The following is a 17,798-nucleotide window of genomic DNA, read 5'->3' on the forward strand; positions in this document are numbered from 1 at the left end:
GAAGGAGCCCTGGAAGGGACAGTGCACTCTCCTTCAGCATGCATTTCTTGCTTTCATTCCTCAACACTGTTCCTCAATACTGTCCCTGATGCAGCCAATGAATTCTGGTTCTTAAAAATGGAAGGCTGATGTCAAAGAATCTGAAAGGAAGATGGGATAAGGCAGCCTGGCAAGGGCTGGGGGGATATAGAGGAAGAACTGACAGGAGACTAAGGGGTCCTTTTACTAAGGCACGCTAGCTATTTTAGCGCATGCTAAATATTATTTATTTATTTAGATTTATATCCCGTCCTCCCAGTAGCTCAGAACGGTCTACAAGTAAACATAAACAATGGAAGTAATTAGACGAATAAGATGTACAATAGGTTTAGATGCTTGGACATACAAGACTGTGCAGTATTTATCAGAGCGTGTGCTAAACGCTAATGCATCCATAGACTATAATGGACGCGTTAGCGTTTAACATGCGCTAAAATGGCTAGCGCACCTTAGTAAAAGAATCCATAAGAGAGGTAATATGGGTTGAAAGGAAACAGTGGCTTAGCGAGGGTGAGAAGCTACCGGGGGGGGTAACACCCTTCTCCACCCCCTCCCACCTCAGTATGCTCCTTCCCTGCCCTCCCCCCCAACTGCCACATGTACATACCACGAAGAAGCTAAGATAAAGAGTTGGGAAAGGCAGATAAGATGGAAAAATGAAAAAAGATTGCTTGTCACATGAAGAGAAAAAAATTCAAAGGTGGAAAATGCATATTTTATTCTCATTACAGTTATTGAAATATGTGATACTTGCAGTATTTAATTTAAATGTGTCTTTTATGTGGCACCCTGCCCAGTATTAAATTATGTATTATCTCCTGTCAGACAGCGCTTTGTGTAAAATCAAATGCATTGAATGCCGGTGATGGCTTAGCTGTCTCAAATGCCGGACAGTTTCTATCAAATTTGGGAGATTTTCTTATTACTACTGTCAAAAGTCAGGACTACTTTTCAAAGGCTTGGACCTGAGGTGGATATATGAAATAAAGCTGATAGTAATAGCATTGATGCAGTATTTTAGATGGGAACACCATCTTACAAATTCCTGTGGACAGTGGTTTACCGGACTGAGGGTGGGAAGGAGGGAGGATTCAGTGTAAATTTTCAGGTAAGGTCAGCGCAATATTCTTTTTCTACTGTTAGTAGTAGAGAATGACAGGGAAAAATGTGTCCCCATCCCTGCTCCACCTCCGCAAGCTCGGTCCCCAACCTTGCCCCATCCCTGTGAGCTTGGTCCCTGTCCCCACCCCATCTCCGTGAGCTCGGTCCCCGTCCCTGCACCGTCCCCACAAACTGTATGATCCCATCCACACAAGCCTCAAATAGTTATGATTTTATACTGAACTTATTTTATTAAAGTATAAAATGAAACAATATTCTGTGATGTTGCCTCATCGTCGACAAAGCTTCCAAGAGACTGGTAGACCCAGGGCAGGAGGGGCAAAAGGGATGACCTAGGGGAGTCTCAGGGTTTTAATTTCTTTGCTAGTTTTGACCCATGATCAGGAACGAAGGAGGGAGGATACGAGGGAGGGGGGCTGTTGGATTTGCGATAGGGAGGGGGCTTCTGGACTCATGAGGGGGGGGCTGCTGGACCCGCGATCACAAGGGGTGCTGCTGGCCGGAAGGGGTGGTGAGGAAAGCGACTCGCGACAAATCCTTTACCGAGAGGACTAGGCCTTCTTCCCGAACGCGCAGCAAACGGCTGAATTTTTCCCCCCATTCCTGTGGGTTTGTTGCGGTTAGCCATGGCTTACCATGGGAAACAGTCCCCGTGCCATTCTCTAGTTAGTAGTTCTAAATATAAAACAAATGGTTGTGGTTGTTACATGTGATAATGTACATCAATTATAATACACAATCTGTTCAAATTATTTCTTTATTTATTAATATGAACATAAGAATAGAAGAATAGCCTTACTGGGTTAGATCAATGGTCCATCAAGCCCAGTAGCCCCTTCTCATGGTGGCCAATCCAGGTCACTAGTACCTGGCCAAAACCCAAGGAGTAGCAATATTCCATGCTACACAAGGAGCAGTGTGTGTTTGAACCCACAACTGCAGGGTGCTGAGGCTGTAGCTTTAACCACTGTGACAGTCTAGAACCCATTAAATATAACATATGATGGCATATAAAGACCTAAATGGTCCATCCAGTCTGCCCTACAAGATAGACTCATGGCATAAGGTATGATGTGATACTACATATGCATACTTGATCTTGATTTGTCCTTGCCATATTTAGTCACAGACCATAGAAATCTGCACAGCTCTAGCCTTGTTCTTCAGCTACTGAAGCTGTAATCAAAGCCACACTCCATCCCTTCTAAATCTCTCCAACCACGGTCAAGGTTGAATACCCATGTATATTTTTTATCACACAGGTATCTCTCGATGGTGGGATTGTTTATTTTAGTAGATATGATGTTCAATTTTTTGCAAGTGCTCACAAAGTTGGTGACAGTAAGTAGGTCACATTTTTAGATGATTCAAAGATTACATCAGGCCTATTGTCATCTTTGTTATTTCATGGAGAATGTTATTTAAATTGGAATGGACATTGTACCTCTCAAGAAGAATAGTGAAGAGGAATTGTACCTGCTCAAGAAGAATAGTGAAGAGGAATATGTTAGCTCTGTCTTCTGTACCTTGTGGTAAATTCAAGAAATGGTGCTGAAATTTAAGTGCTGCAATGATGTGCACTTAAGTCCATGCATATTCTATATATGGCATCTAAAAAATTAACGCTGACTAATTGGCGCAAGATGCACTTACCTTTTATAGAATCAAACTTAACACCTATGTGAGGTGCATAACTTAGACACAGGCATTTAGATCAGCTAAATCCAGGCTTAAATGCTTGCACCTAAGTTGTGTGCAGATCGGCCGTATTCTATATCAATGTGCATAACTTTTAGGAATGTCCCCAAGCCACCCATGATCTACCCCTGGCCATGTCCCCTTTCAAATTCATGCAATGCAGCTGGTGCTTACTTTTTATAGTGCGTTCTGAGTTGTGCATGTAATTTATAGTTGGTTCTAATTATGGGTTGTTAATTGCCAATTATCGGTGCCAATTAATTAAGTTGTGTGTGTACATTGGCTACATGCACTGATGTATGTGCCAAACTGTAGGCGTCATATACAGAATTTGGTGGGTAAATGCAGAACTGCTATAACAATACTGGTGTAAGTTCACATTTCACATTAACTTTAGGTGTAAGCATTCAGTCCAGCTCAAAGTACATGTTCATGCCTAAGTGCAAACTTCGGTCAGTTATTTGCAAGGAGCAACACTTAATGCGAACGTTTAACAAATACTGGGAAACTGTACATTGCTACCAATACACCAAATAATCCCAGATATAATAGAGACCCATGTTTTGAATGAACTTTGGATTTAACCATCGAATTCCCTAAGGCAGCAGACAAAATGTGGTCTATATCGAGACCCAGGAGAACTTAGTCTTTCCTTTAGAATTTTTCACAGTTTGGAATTTATTGAATATTCACACACTGAGGATTGCTTATAAGAGAAACAATACATGCAATGATTGGATAGTGAGACCAATGTTGGGGTTGTTCTTTCAAGATGTCTCTGAGCATATATCATACTTCAACTTTGTTGATATAGACATTGTTCATAAGAACATAAGAACTGCCATCTCCGGATCAGACCCTAGGTCCATCAAGTCCGGTGATCCGCTCTTGCGGAGGCCCAGCCAGGTGTAACCTGGCGAAAACTTAGTCACCCATATCCTTCTATGCGTCTTTCGAGGAGATGTGCATCTAACTTGCCGTTAAATCCTAGAACGGTGGGTTCCGCAGCAATCTCCACCGGGAGAGCGTTCCAGATGTTCAAATATCATGTTTATATCTGGGATTATGTGATTCATTGGCAGCATGCCTAAGTGCTACCAATCAGCTGTATAAATGACAGTATTCTATAACATATCATCTAATTGCTTGGCATGCCTCTGACCCACCCAGGTCTATGTGCGTGGCATAGAATTAGGTGCTCAATTTATAGAATAAGGGCATAAGTTAGTACGTAACCACAAATTATTGTAGTTCTACCTCTGACCCTTTTGTATCATGTTGGTCATTTGATTTTGTCTATGTTTTTAAAATGAATATCACTTAGAAGTATTATAAGCGACATTATCAAATTTTAAATAAATCTGAAACCTAAATAAACCTGATTATTGCCAATTATTGATACTTATTACCAATGAAGTACCGATTTAGTTCTAATTAGCAAATTAAGGCCATTCAGCGCGGCTCCCCGCGCTAAAACCGCTAGTGCGGTTTAGTAGAAGAGGGGATATTTGTGTTATTGATCCTAAGGACATATTCTATAAAGACATATGCCTTAAATTAGACACTGGTAGGCACCCTACTGGTGCCTAACTTAATTGGCAAAGCCATTAAAAATGAATAAATAATCATTTAAAAAATGTAGGTGCCTATAAAAACAGCATCTTCATTGCATCTATGGAGGTGCCTTAGAACGGCTAAGGTCGAAATAGGGGTGGTTAACAGCAGAAACAACCTTAGGCGTTCTAAGGTGTCTCCATAGATGTGATTCTCATCAAAGGTAGGCACCTGAAATGTAGGTCTTTTAAAACCCCTGCCTACATTTCTGCTGCCTACCTTTCATGAAAGCCACATTTCTGCAAACAGTTCCATTGCATGATTGACATATAATCAGCGGCCATTTCATAGGTAGCCTCTGATAATGGAGCCATTTGCAGAATCCAGCCCTAGGCACTGTTCGGCTTAGCCCCTAAATATATAACTGACCTTTTCTCCTTTCCAACCAACAAACATGAGAGAAGCTCACACTTGAATTTTGTATCTCCACCGGTTAAAGGATGTAAATTCAAAAGTCACCACCAACTTCTACTCTCATATCAAGCAGCATTATGGGGTAAAGACCTGGAACAATTACTTATGCTAGCTAATACTTATGGGGAATTTTGGAAACACCTAAAAACATATCTGTTCCTGAACTACCTCGGCAACTGATTTGTACAATCTTTCCCACTTAACTGATCCCTAGAGCCATGATTCACTAGTATTAACTTGTCAGTTCCACTCAATCTGTACTATTTTTAATCATTGTTAACTGCATAGAACTTCACGGTCCTGCGGTATATAAACTGTTGTTATTATTATTATTGTTATTATTATAAATTACACACCCAATTGCATGCCTAGCTTTGAGCAGCATTTATAGAATTTGGGGGCTTATGCTTATAAATTAAATACATCAAATACTCTTTCTGGTATCATTTTAGGAATGAGTGGGGACAAGCTACTACTACTTATCACTTACATAACAAGGTGTATGCAACGCTGTACATTTTGACATTTATCTAACTTGGACAGGCAGCCATGACATATAGGGTTGGGGATGCAGAACCCAAGGTGAGAGGAGTTAGGAGTCGAAAGCACTCTCAAAGAGGTGGTCTTTTAACTGGGCCTTGAACACTGCCAGAGACGGAGCCTGGCGTAGCAAGGCTGAAGGGACAGAGTCTGGAGTTGGCAGCCGAAGAGAAGGGCACAGAAAGGAGGGACTTACCAGCTGAGCAGAGCTCATGGGGGGTGGGGGTGGGGGTGGATCATAGGGGGGAGATAAGTGAAGAGAGATAGTGAGGGGCAGCTGAGTAAGTGCATTTGTAGGTCAGTAAGAGGAGTTTGAATTGTATTTGGAAATGAATGGGAAGTCAATAAATTGACTTCAAGAGAGGGATAACGTGAGTAAAGCGGCTCTCCCAGAATAAGAGTCATAAGAACATAAGAATTGCCACTGCTGAGTCAGACCAGTGGTCCATCATGCCCAGCAGTCCGCTCACGTGGCGGCCCTCTGGTCTAAGACCAGCATCCTAACTGAGACTAGCCCTACCAGCGCACTTTCTTGTTCAACAGAAACTTGTCTAACTTTGTCTTGAATCCATGCAGCCAAATTCTGGACGGATTGGAGGGGAGTGACTCACCGAAAAAAACCTCACTGAAAGCAACCTTCTACCTCGGTCTCCTTGATGTCATCTTTGCAAACCTTGATAAGCTGTCCATTCCACCACCAGCAGGAAAGTTGTTCTTCTTTGCTGTGTCCAAAATTCTAGTTCTCCCCTCCTGGTGCTTTGTGTGATCCTGCTCCAGTCCCCAGCCCACTTTTCCCTCTGCCAGCCCTGTTCCCTGTTTCTGGTAAGTCAGATGCCTACCTTCATGTCTGGGCCAGAACTTGTAACTCTGTACTTCTTTCCATGCTCAAGTTCCTCATTTAATTTAATTTAAGTTTGCCAAAGATCAGTCTCCAGGCTGAAGCTGATTACAACAGAATAAACATAATCCATATATGTAAAATCTATTTATAAATACATTAAATCCAATACCAATAAAAACACATTATCACTCAATTTCCCTTCCCACACATCATGAACAAACAGGCAATTATCCCCAACAGTGATGATCAAACCTCAAAGTAATGAAGAAATAGCCATGCTTTTAGCTGTCTACAAATGAGTTGATAATTTGCTTCCATTCATAGAGAAGATGGCAGAGTGTTCCAAACATATGGGGCTTTGAGATAAAAAGGATTTGTTTAGCATGGTAATTACTTAACATCTTTGGGAGAAGTTACTGCAAGTCAAAGGCCCTGACTAGACAGCAGAGCACAATGGAGACAGCACTTCTGTTAAAAACCTGTCTTTTCACCAGCACATTTCATTAGATGCCTTTTATAAAATGATATGGCATTGGAAATAATTCTTTATAATTTTATGGTTTTTATTTGATGTTCTCTGAAGGATTTTTTTGGCTATATTATTTACTATAAGCCATTTTGAGATATTTTATGTACTGTTTTGCTGTAATCTGCTTTAGTACATTCTGTGTTAAGCGATATATCAAGTTAATAAATCATGATCGTCATCATCATATGAAGTATCCTCCTGATTCTTTTTCACTTACAGCATTTCCCAGCTTTCAAGATTGTTTTTGTTTCCCCGAGTGGAACATCGTGAGTCCCACTCAATGTGACATCACTGTGTCATGTCGGGCATATTTAGAGGAAGTTAGCATTGAAGGACAGCTTTTTGAAGTACCCTCCTGACTCTTTGGGACTTATGCCTGCCAGTAGTCTGCGTTTTCTAGCTTTCAAGACTGTTTTTGTTTCCCCGAGTGGAACATCATGAGCCTCGCCCACTGTGACATCACAGTGTGGTGTCAGGTATATCTAGAGGAAGTCAGTGCCAGAAGTACTGTGCACTGAAAGTTGCAAGTTGACTCTGTTGCATCAACGAAGGAGCATGACAAAGAAGCGCTCCTTTGCGCACTCCTTTGTGCAGACTTAAGTTTGGAGATCTGTGGATGGATTTATTCCTTATAAGTGCCTGGCCATCGCTAGTATTACAGCAGCAGATTGTGTTAATGGGTTATATCCTAGTTTGTATGGAACAAGGAAGGTATGGAAATCTTTCAGGTAAAAATCAGATAAGACCATACCATTCTAATTTGATTCAGATTAAGACTCAATATATTTGTTGTTTAAAACAATGCTTAGATACTATTCAGGTGTTTTTGATTAATGTTTGATCTAAACGAAATAAGATAGTGATTATAGATGATCTTATCCAGTCTGACAGACCAGATATTTTATGTATTACAGAATCATGGCTGCTGGAATCTGATAGTATAATAGCAAATGAATTGAATATTTTGGATTACATGGTCTCAAAATCACGAATGGGTAAGAAGGATGGAGGATTATTGATTTTGGCTTCTCAAGTTTATTGCTCTCTGTAGTAGATTTTGATTGTATTGCTTCTTAACTCAAAATTGTTTAATATTTCATTAATTTATTATCCTGAGATTTTACATTCAGATTTTTCAACTTTTGTAGATACATATTGCTGGTTAATAAGATTAATTCAGGCCTAATTCAACCTAAGATTCTGGTTGTCCCAGGTGCCTAAGGCCCCTCCCCGGTACATCTCACAATGCACCGAGAAGGGGCAGGCCTGTCATTGAGATGAAGGCGGGCCTGCCGGATGGCCAGAGGGAAGACCTGGCAGGCCATCAAAAGAAGGTTAGAGGGGGTTCTGGGGAGGATACATGTGTGGTTAGGGGGGTCCTGTGGGGGAGTGGGGGTATCTGGCAGGAGGGATTAGGCATCCCTTCTGCTGGTGACCTACAGGTGGGGGTGGGGGTGGAGGCCTGTCTTGTGACCTATGGGTGGGGGATGCCAGGCAGGAGGGACTGGGCATCCCTCCTGTCATGATCATTAGTGGGGCATGCTAGGCAGGAGGGACTGGGCATCCCTCTTGCTGCGATCATTAGGGGGGTGCCAGGCAATAGGGACTGGGCATCCCTCCTGCCGCAATTATTAGGGGGGTTGCTGGTCAGGAAAGACTGAGCATCCCTCCTACTGCGATCGTTCAGGAGGGATGGGCAGCCATGGCCACTAAACTTATCATGACAGGGAGATGCCTTGCCATGATAAGCTCAGCGGCCATGTCTACTTAAAGTGTAGGCTAGAATTTTCCTGGCCTACGTTGTACGCATCTCCCACTGGCCTAGGGAGATGCATACGGCCGCCTAGGTCCGCCTATGGCTACTTCCGAGCCAAACCACACCCACGCCTAGCCTTAGGTGGGCTTGCACGCCTCCCTAGGCTCCCAGAGGTACCTCCAATGTAGGCATCCTGCCTCAGGATGTTTTTTTAAGGAAACATGCGTCCCGATTGGTTGGTTAGGCAGCAGTTGGCTTCCTACAATTGGGATGCCATTTATAGAATCCAGGTCTTGGTGTATGTATCCAGATGCATTTGCAATGCAAGAATGCAAGGTTCATTTGGAGAAATAAAAAAAGCTCTACATTGGACTAAAGAAAAATACTATTTTGATAATAAAAGCGTTATCCTTTGCAGAATTGTTTAATGTCATTAGAAAATTAACTACAGTTCAGTTTGGAGCAATTATATTTTTGCTAGTCAGGCTTTTATGAATTCATTTTCTATGAAAACTCAAAATATTTTAAAATGAATTTCAAAATGTACCATTGCCTGTAATGTCATTTCCTCAGTCAGAGACTGTTTCTTTTAAGCAGCTAGAAACTGTTGTGAAGGGATGAAAAAAGTCATCATGTTCTTCAGATCTCTTCTAAATTGACATATATTTGTCTCTGAGAGAGGGATTGCTGCAACCTCTTTTGATGATTATGGCTAAATCTTTGCAAAAGGTGTGTATACTGAGTAGATTGCAAAAGGCAGTTGCATAAGTGTGGTTTGAAAAGTTTGGTAAAAAAAAAAAAAGCAAGTTAAACAACTTAGTCCCCATTTATGAAGCAGCATTAGGCTTTTTTATTGCCGGTCATGGAGGTATTAGCTCCTACGCTCATAGAATCCCCATGAGCGTCAGAGCTATTACAGACGCTGCTGGCGATAAAAAGCCTAACATGGCTTCATCAATGGGGGCCTTAGGGCTCCTTTTACTAAGATGCGCTAGCATTTTTACTGTGACCTGCATTGCCGCGCGTGCTACGCGCCAAGAACTAACGCCAGCTCAATGATGAAGTTAGCATCTAGCGCACGCGGCAATGCAGCGTACGCTAAGTGTGCGCTAAAACCGCTAGCACAGCTTAGTAAAAGGAGCCCTTAGTCTCCATTGAGGGCTATACATTTAATCCAGCGAGTTTCCAGTTTTTTCATATCATAGGAAAAATAGCTTACAAAAAAACTGGAAACTCGCTGGACTACATGACTTAACATCCTTTATTGAAAAGTCAATAAGATGCAAATGTGATTGCAAATTTATGCCCAATTTTTTTCCTTAGGGTTTATTGCAAAAATTCTGGGAAAAATTTGTTCTACTGCAGCTTCAAGACTTTTTGGATCAGAATAACATCTTAGATGAGCATCAATTTGGTTTCTGCCCTAGGCATTCAACATAGCAGTTGCTCTTGTCTACTCTTGAGCCAATATGTGCAGGATATGATTGTACTGAATCATTTTTGAAGATTACTTTTAGACATTTCCACAGCATTTGACATCATCAGATTTTGTTATTGAGATTAAGAGAACTGGGAATAGGCAGGACTGTATTGGATCGGTTTGATTCCTTTATATCAGGAAGGAGTTTTCAAATTCTGCAGTTTGATTACTCTGATCGGTGTTTAGTAGTTGAAGGTATGCCTTAAGATTCAGCTCTATCATCTGTCTTATTTAACATCTACTATTTGTTACCTTTATGTAAGGTTCTTTTGCAACTGGGGGTAAGTTATTGACTTTATGATGATGACGTACAGTTTGTAATCCCAGTTGGGAAATCTGCTTCACAAACAGTACGACTGGTAGATTGTCTTCAAGCAGTTAAATCTCTTAAAACTTAATGTTAGTAAGATGCAGATTTTACAGTTGGGAAGCAATGTAAACCATGATGAGTTTCTGTCTGATGTGATGATTGATGATATTAAACTACTTATATTAGATCAGTGTAGAAATCTATGTGTTATTCTTGACTCCACATTGCCCTTTAGGTCCCAGATAAAGGCAGTGGTATCTAAAGCTTATTTTCATTTAAGAACTTTGACGAGGTTGAAAGATTATTTGTCATCAAGCAATTTTTGTTCTGTTGTTGCTGTGATTCAAATGCCACTGCTTGACTACTGCAATTCCTTGTATCTTGGCCTGCAGGCATTACAGTTAACTCAGAATGCCCCTGCCAGACTGGTTGCTAATATATCTAGAAATGAACATATTACATCTGTTTTGAGGGATTGGCACTGGTTGCCAATCCAAGCACATGTAGAGTTTAAGGTGCTGTGCCTTATTTATAAGGTGCTTCATAACAATGACTCTCCCATATTGGTCTGTCTGCTTCAGTATTATCATCCTTCCCATTGTGCATTCAGAAGAAAAAAATGTTACCTGAAGTGAAATTGTTTAAACTTGTGAGACTTCTTAATAGACGTTCAGTGTTCTCAATTCAGGTGGCCACTTTGTAGAATGTTCTGCCATTAGAGGTCAGAACACCACCTAATTGTCTGCAGTTTAGGAACTGTTTGAAGACAGTTTTATTTGATCATGTTTATCACTGAATGATAACATTGCAATGTGTTTTACTGTCACTTTTATTATTTGTTTTGTGTTTTATGGTTTAATTGTATGATTTTTAACATGTATATTTTATTGTACCTTGCACAGAATTAAAAATACCTAGTGGGTTATAAATATTTAAATACATAATAAATAAATTTGGTCTCTAATTTATTTGGGCGCCATAGCTCACAAATTTCAGAAACCTAACATATAGAGTCTTTTACTAAGGTGCGCTAGCCGATTTAGCGCACGCTAAATTGGCTAGCACGCCTTAATAAAAGACCCTCATAATAAATAGTGCAAAAGAACAGACCAAACCCCATTCTCTAAAGCCTATAATGATATTTACTACTGTATCTAAGACAGATGCTTTTTGAATAATCCTGAATATATAGAGGGGCATAATTTAAAAAAAAACATCTAAGTCCCCTTTTGGCCTAAACGCTGAAAGTAGCAGCAGAGAAAATGTCCATTCTCAAAAAAAAAAACAACATCCAAAATGAGGGTTTTTTTTAGAATGGCCTACCTCTACGTTCAAACCAAAAAAGTGCACAAATTATCGTGTCAAGAAACAAAGCTTAATTAAAACTAGCCACCATATTCTTCACTTAAAGTTCCTCAGATTGCCACACGATTATAACGCATGGTAGCTGTCCTCACAGGAACATCTGTTTTATACGATTTTTCTATATATTATTTTATAATTTTCTTTTTAAGTTATAAAAGTGCTCATGTACAATATTATATTAATAGCCAATGTAGCTATTACTTAGCTTTCTTTGTAAACTGGGTCTGGCTCAATTCCCACCGACGCGTTTCATTTTTTCATCAGGGTCGGGAAAGGAGAACACTATAAAGAACAAAACTTTATATTAGCTTAAAGTTTTTAAGTTTTAAGTTTTAAAAACCCAGCAAACCTAAATTTTTCAATGCCACAGCACTTACCAGAGCAGTGTAATGTCTTAGCTAAACGCTAAATCCATGATTTGTAAGCCGGAAGTGAAACCACACCGGTAAAATGGAAGCTAATAAAATAAATCACTAAAACATGTGACTCACTACTGGCCAATCCGCTTTTCACCCACGACTCTTTAACTTGTATTCCACAGACACACCCATACTCTCTATTCATTTATCACCGATTTCAAAGGTAGAAGTCATATGCTTGCTGTAAGCCAATCGCTGGCTAGATTTAAGCCATTGGGATACATGGTGTTAAGCTTAAACATCCAGCGCAATTCTTTGATGTTCAGATTGTGTTCATAATTTCCTCCCTCCCACCCAACATGAACTGTATCAATAATACGCCATTTTAAGTCAGTGATTTTATGCTTCATTAACGACCAATGACGGACCAAAGGTGCAGTTTCAACACCCGTGTTGACACGTGACTTGTGTTCATTAAGACGAATATGCATGGGTCGACTGGTACGCCCTATGTAGATTTTTGGGCAAGGGCAAATGATCATATAAATAACATGATCAGTCTTACAGTTAGTTCTCGTTTTAGCTGTATATACCTGACCAGTATAGGGGTGAGACCAAGTTTCCCCTACCAAAGCATACTCGCACCATTGACATTGGTTACATCTATAGTGACCGTTGATGACAGGGGGTTCATTCTGTTTATAGTTATAATGCCCAATGAGTTCCCCCAAATTTTTTGCTCTTTTGAATGCAAAGGTAGGTGGGCCATATTCATTCCCCATGGTCAATCTAATGATGTGCCAATGTTTAAGGACAATGTTCTTAATATTATAAGCCAGGTGGGAGAACTGTTGAACACATACCAACAGATTTTCATCTTCAGGTTTTTGTTGATATTGCAAAAGTAGATGTCTGTGTGCATATTTAGCACGTGTGTAGGCTCGACGTATGACATGTTTTGGGTATCCTCGTTGTTGAAAACGTCTCTTCAATACCCGGGCTTGCGTCTTATATTCAGTAATAGAGTGACAAAGTCTCCTCAACCGTAAAAATTGGCTATGAGGCAGACTGTTCTTAAGCTGTTGAGGATGGAAGCTGTGGTAACGAAGTAAACTATTACGGTCAGTGGGTTTACGAAAAATTGTTGTCAATAGTGCCCCATGTGATTTGAAAATGGTCATGTCTAAAAATGGTATCTCCTGATGGTTAATGGTGGCAGAAAATTGAATGTTGGGGTCAAGATGATTTAACCACTCAAGAAAGGAGTTGAAAGTATTGACATCAGATCTCCAGATGCAAAAAATGTCATCTAAGAAGCGTCTCCAAACTGTGATATTCTGAAACCAAGAGGAGGTATAGATATGTTGTTCCTCCAGTTGGGCCATATATAATGTAGCGACAGAGGGAGCCATAGAAGCCCCCATGGCGATCCCATGGGTTTGTAAATAAAACTCCCCATTACACCAAAAATAACTTCTGGTGAGTACTAGCGTTGCCAATTCCATCAAAAAGGCTGAAGTAATTCGCTGACAATGAGTTTGATTTACAAATATTTGTTGAAGCAAATTTAATGCACCCGAAATAGGGATCATGGTGTATAATGCCTTAATGTCGAGGGTTATCAGAAGCCCATCAGTTTGAGACTGCGGGATAGAATTCAAAATATTAATCATATGTGTACTATCCTTGACGTGAGACCTAATTTTCAAAATCTCATTTTGTAAAAACAAGTCCAAAAACTTAGAAAGGGGTTCAAGCACAGAGTGAGTCATTGAAACGATAGGGCGCCCAGGGGGGTGAGTAGTTGATTTATGAATTTTTGGCAAAAACCTTATTCGTGGAGTGTTATGAAATGGAGGGCAAAGAAAAGCAGCCTCTTTAGTTGTAATTATCTTCTTCTTTAAGGCATGAGAAACAACACCAGATATGTGGATCCTCAAGTCTACCACAGGATCATTCAGCAATTTTTTGTAGAACTGTCTGTCATCTATGTGTTTGGCTACCTCTATCAAATAATTCGTATATGATTGTAGTACAATGGCTCCTCCCTTGTCAGCACGAGAGATTACAATATCCTGATTTTTACGTAAATTTCTCAGAGCATAACGTTGCTGTTTAGTAAGATTATCTGGAGGAGGAATGAAATTTTCTTCTAATGTTTCAACGTCATGAAGCACTAGATCCATCCAAGTGGTTAAATTTGGGTGGAGAGGGAGAGGTGGATGCCAACCCGATTTTCGTGTTATTAAAGATGAATCAATAGTAGGTTCTTTATCCAAAAAATAATGCTGAGTATGAAGTTTGCATAAAAATTTATAAAGAGCCAGACGGGTCTCAAACGGGTCATATGGTTTAGTTGGAACAAATCCTAAACCCAGTTCCAATAATGACTGGCAATCAGGTGTAATTGTAGTGCCAGTAATGTTAATTATGGCTGAAAGTTCTTCTGGGACCTGGTTTGAGGACCCTGGTAGCCTTGGGGATGGAATGCTACCCTTTTTCCTCGGTTGCCGCGGTATTTCTGGCGGCCCCGATTTCCTTGTGTGTAGTAGTTTTTTGGACCTGAAGTGGATCCAGAGCTATCACTTCCCGAGATAGAAGAGGAAGATCCCTGGTCACCTTGATAAGGCTGTTGAAGTCGAGTCCCGTTAGTAGATTTAAACATCCACAGATAGACTTTTTTAGTGAAATAGTCTCTTTCATCACGTTTATATTTTTTTATCTTAGTTTGTTTGATTTTATTTTTATATGTTTCATGGGAGATCCGTTGATCCTCTTCTTGTTTTATGAATTCTGTCTCAGAGATGCCAGAGTTTCTGATGTTCGTTAGCATCTGATTAATGTTCTCTTTAAGCTCGATTTCCAATTTAGTTGTTTGCTCTATGATCAATAACATTAGATCCATGCTGCATTTATTCAAAATCGCACACCATTTGTCCATAAATTCAGAATCATACGTAAATAGTGTAGGGGCTTTTTGTATACGTAAACCCCTAGGGATCATTGAAGATGACACATATTGAGCTAGAGTGTTAGCATGTAACTCTGCTCTGGTTAGTCTCTGATACAATATCTCCAATTCAGTCCATGAAGAGGAAGAGGGATTTCCTTGAGTGTTTTCATATAAAACTGGTCTATTAATTAGTGTTGTTCTTTGCTCCTCCGAAAAACTAAACGTTTTTTGATTTATAGTATTTTGTAACTGTGCCATAGTGTTGAGATTCAAACCAAAAAAGTGCACAAATTATCGTGTCAAGAAACAAAGCTTAATTAAAACTAGCCACCATATTCTTCACTTAAAGTTCCTCAGATTGCCACACGATTATAACGCATGGTAGCTGTCCTCACAGGAACATCTGTTTTATACGATTTTTCTATATATTATTTTATAATTTTCTTTTTAAGTTATAAAAGTGCTCATGTACAATATTATATTAATAGCCAATGTAGCTATTACTTAGCTTTCTTTGTAAACTGGGTCTGGCTCAATTCCCACCGACGCGTTTCATTTTTTCATCAGGGTCGGGAAAGGAGAACACTATAAAGAACAAAACTTTATATTAGCTTAAAGTTTTTAAGTTTTAAGTTTTAAAAACCCAGCAAACCTAAATTTTTCAATGCCACAGCACTTACCAGAGCAGTGTAATGTCTTAGCTAAACGCTAAATCCATGATTTGTAAGCCGGAAGTGAAACCACACCGGTAAAATGGAAGCTAATAAAATAAATCACTAAAACATGTGACTCACTACTGGCCAATCCGCTTTTCACCCACGACTCTTTAACTTGTATTCCACAGACACACCCATACTCTCTATTCATTTATCACCGATTTCAAAGGTAGAAGTCATATGCTTGCTGTAAGCCAATCGCTGGCTAGATTTAAGCCATTGGGATACATGGTGTTAAGCTTAAACATCCAGCGCAATTCTTTGATGTTCAGATTGTGTTCACAAACTTCATACTCAGCATTATTTTTTGGATAAAGAACCTACTATTGATTCATCTTTAATAACACGAAAATCGGGTTGGCATCCACCTCTCCCTCTCCACCCAAATTTAACCACTTGGATGGATCTAGTGCTTCATGACGTTGAAACATTAGAAGAAAATTTCATTCCTCCTCCAGATAATCTTACTAAACAGCAACGTTATGCTCTGAGAAATTTACGTAAAAATCAGGATATTGTAATCTCTCGTGCTGACAAGGGAGGAGCCATTGTACTACAATCATATACGAATTATTTGATAGAGGTAGCCAAACACATAGATGACAGACAGTTCTACAAAAAATTGCTGAATGATCCTGTGGTAGACTTGAGGATCCACATATCTGGTGTTGTTTCTCATGCCTTAAAGAAGAAGATAATTACAACTAAAGAGGCTGCTTTTCTTTGCCCTCCATTTCATAACACTCCACGAATAAGGTTTTTGCCAAAAATTCATAAATCAACTACTCACCCCCCTGGGCGCCCTATCGTTTCAATGACTCACTCTGTGCTTGAACCCCTTTCTAAGTTTTTGGACTTGTTTTTACAAAATGAGATTTTGAAAATTAGGTCTCACGTCAAGGATAGTACACATATGATTAATATTTTGAATTCTATCCCGCAGTCTCAAACTGATGGGCTTCTGATAACCCTCGACATTAAGGCATTATACACCATGATCCCTATTTCGGGTGCATTAAATTTGCTTCAACAAATATTTGTAAATCAAACTCATTGTCAGCGAATTACTTCAGCCTTTTTGATGGAATTGGCAACGCTAGTACTCACCAGAAGTTATTTTTGGTGTAATGGGGAGTTTTATTTACAAACCCATGGGATCGCCATGGGGGCTTCTATGGCTCCCTCTGTCGCTACATTATATATGGCCCAACTGGAGGAACAACATATCTATACCTCCTCTTGGTTTCAGAATATCACAGTTTGGAGACGCTTCTTAGATGACATTTTTTGCATCTGGAGATCTGATGTCAATACTTTCAACTCCTTTCTTGAGTGGTTAAATCATCTTGACCCCAACATTCAATTTTCTGCCACCATTAACCATCAGGAGATACCATTTTTAGACATGACCATTTTCAAATCACATGGGGCACTATTGACAACAATTTTTCGTAAACCCACTGACCGTAATAGTTTACTTCGTTACCACAGCTTCCATCCTCAACAGCTTAAGAACAGTCTGCCTCATAGCCAATTTTTACGGTTGAGGAGACTTTGTCACTCTATTACTGAATATAAGACGCAAGCCCGGGTATTGAAGAGACGTTTTCAACAACGAGGATACCCAAAACATGTCATACGTCGAGCCTACACACGTGCTAAATATGCACACAGACATCTACTTTTGCAATATCAACAAAAACCTGAAGATGAAAATCTGTTGGTATGTGTTCAACAGTTCTCCCACCTGGCTTATAATATTAAGAACATTGTCCTTAAACATTGGCACATCATTAGATTGACCATGGGGAATGAATATGGCCCACCTACCTTTGCATTCAAAAGAGCAAAAAATTTGGGGGAACTCATTGGGCATTATAACTATAAACAGAATGAACCCCCTGTCATCAACGGTCACTATAGATGTAACCAATGTCAATGGTGCGAGTATGCTTTGGTAGGGGAAACTTGGTCTCACCCCTATACTGGTCAGGTATATACAGCTAAAACGAGAACTAACTGTAAGACTGATCATGTTATTTATATGATCATTTGCCCTTGC

The sequence above is a fragment of the Geotrypetes seraphini genome, chromosome 4 (assembly GCF_902459505.1).
Source record: "Geotrypetes seraphini chromosome 4, aGeoSer1.1, whole genome shotgun sequence".
In the NCBI taxonomy this organism is placed as follows: domain Eukaryota; kingdom Metazoa; phylum Chordata; class Amphibia; order Gymnophiona; family Dermophiidae; genus Geotrypetes; species Geotrypetes seraphini.